Genomic DNA, 2,875 nt, shown 5'->3' with positions numbered 1-2,875 from the left:
GTGTTCTAATACCCAGGATGCCGCCCAGGTTTGAGGGTGAGAGAGCAGATGCTGGAAACTACAGATTGGGGTGTCTGGTGTCAATTTGTAGTCAGGGAGGGAGGAGACAGTGGGGAGGGAGGGGGAAATGTGGAGCTGATACCAAGGGCTCAAGTAGGAAGCAAATGTTTTGAGAATGATGATGGCAACAAATGTACAAAAGTGCCTGACACAACAGATGGATGGATGGATTGTGATAAGAATTGTACAAACTCCCAATAAAATGAATTTTTAAAAATTGTAGTCAGGGAAGTTTTGAGCCCTTAACCCAAGCTGCAGGCTGAGGAAGAAGGGTGCTCCTTTGTGGGATACAAAAGACTGTTCCCCAGCTCAACTCCCCCAAATATATATGTTAGACATAGGACACTGCTTGCAACTAACGGTAAATGATTGTCAAGTTATCTCCCTGAAGACTCCAGCCATCCTGAGCAAGCAGAAACCATTGCTTCTCCCACAATAGGTGGGGCTCACAACCTGCTGTTAGGGACAGTGGATGGCTTCCCCTGAAAGCTTAGGCCAACTAAAGTCTCCAGCTCTAGGGCAATCAAGGTTAGGATCCGCCCATCTTGTCACATGTATACCCTTTATCCCTCCTCTTCCGATATCATGTGTACCCCTAGGTTGCCCCCCTCCCATTACTGCATTACCTATAATACAACCCTTTCCTGTGACATATGTCTTTACCTGTAATTAGGGGTTTGCACATCCCCAAAAGATATTGTCTTGGTTAGCAATAAATCTCTCTCTCTACTGCCCTGTACCACCAAGAGGAACTGAGGTGAGCCTGCTACCATAAAATGTATCTGACTCCTTTCTTTTATTCTCTCTCCTATCGCTCTTACTCTCTATGACGTTGTTATAATCGTTATATATCTCAACCGTACCATTGTGCTTACTGAACCTGTGATTAGTTTGGGGGGCTGGCCACCCCCACACTCCTTTGGGTGCAATTCTGACCCTCACTGTTGGAAAGGAATTCTGTTCAAAGCCTCCATCTTGACCGACCTCCTCCTCACCACCTCCTGGCTCCCTAGAGTTTAACCTGTGCTCTGGAGGTCCCTGGGTGGCACTTGATTGGGCTGGGTTACTAATCTCAAGGTTAGCAGTTCAAATCCACACCGCAGCACTGAAGATCTGCTTCTGTAAAAGATGGCAGCCAAGAAAACCCAACGGAGCAGCTCTGCTCTGCAGCGCATGGCACCGAATCCACAGGATGGAATCGACAACCAAGGGTTTGGGTTGGTTCCCACTGCAGGCATAGGGCTGGATGTCCAGCCTGCTTCTCCATCTTTTGTTTCGAGCCTCTGCTTAAAGGTTGGCCTTTCTCTCTACTTACAAAGTCCCAAGTTACCCTGAGCCAAGTTTCTGCACCAGCCAGCCAGGCTTGCCTCTCTTGGAAAGCAGAATTCCTGCTTATGTAGAGGCAGGGCCCATCCATCAATAAGGAAGAAAGGAGGCATTGCTCTTAAAGAAAGGACACAGGGAGCTCCAAGCTAAACTTGAACTTTGAGCGGATTTGCATGAGATGCACTGAAGGACAAATTGTGAAGTAGGTGATGTAAGAAAGGTTGGCCAGTGAACTGAACAGACATAAAGCACAGTGCTTAATATTGTATCTGCATCTACATAGAGTATACAATCTATGGTTTAAGTATTCCACAAACAGAGAACCCCTGGTGGCATAATAGGTTACATGTTGGGCTGCTAAGTTCAAACCCACCAGCCACTCCACAGGAGAAAGATGAGGCTGTTTGCCCCCATAAAGAGTTAAGTCTCAGAAACCCATAGGAGCAGGTCTACTCTGTTCTATAGGGTTGCTATGAGTTAGGACAGACTTGATGGCAAGAAGTTTGGTGGCTTTAAAATTATCCTTAATAAATGTTAGATAGTATTAATATTTCTATTACTGAAAATGAGAATGACAAAGGCTTACTATGGAACACATTAAAAGGAGGTACCCCACAAAAAAACTGGCATTGTGCTGGGCAGAGCAGAGCTTTCATAGTACCCATTTTCCCCCCACTAGGCGAGCATTGAGCAAGTGGCTCTGAGTTAGTGCACCCAGTGGCATCACCTGGGAAGGTTCTCTCTGGTCACAGTGAATTTTTTCAGTAAGGGCAATTTCGCTTGAATCTCATTTTTTGTGATGGCTGATTAAAGAGAACGGCTCTGAAATGTATTTCCTGCTCAGGAAAATGCCACAGAAACTGCCCACAGAAACTGCTATTATGTTGAACATCGCTTACAAGAAACAGCTATAAGGGAAAAACTCAAGTGTACAGTGCTGTTCTTGTTTCCAAAAAGGTGAAATGTCAGTTGATGACAAACCTCATTCTGGACATGTCAACTTCCTGAATGGATGGGCATGTCAATTAGTAGTGCATTTGGAGTTCGTTCCACCAGGTCAGACTGTCAATCAAGCTTTTTATTTAGAGGTTCTGAAAAGATTGCGTAACAGCATGCAACAAAAAAGGCCTGGGGGGACTGGTTTTGCCATCACAACAATGTACATGCTCATGCAGGCATCTCAGTGCACCAGTTTTGGGCAAAAAAACAACCCAGCATGGCTCTCTGGCCACACGAACTTTAACCTTACTCACCTGACCTCACTCCATACAACTTTTTTGTTTCTGTGAATGCAGAGGGATGTGAAAAGATAGTGATTTGATGACACAGAAGAAGTGAAGAGAAAAAAAACAAGGGAGGTGCTGCCAGCCATCCAAACAAATGAGTTTGAAAATGTTTCCTAGAATGGACTCGCAGATTTGACAGATGTATTAAGAGGGAGAGTACTTTGGAGGTGATAAGGTTGTTTTGTAACAAAAATTGACATAGC

Source organism: Echinops telfairi, unplaced genomic scaffold (genome assembly GCF_000313985.2).
Source record: "Echinops telfairi isolate 266 unplaced genomic scaffold, ASM31398v2 ScPeMD7_7458;HRSCAF=8496, whole genome shotgun sequence".
Lineage (NCBI taxonomy): Eukaryota > Metazoa > Chordata > Mammalia > Afrosoricida > Tenrecidae > Echinops > Echinops telfairi.
This window is presented reverse-complemented; position numbering follows the sequence as displayed.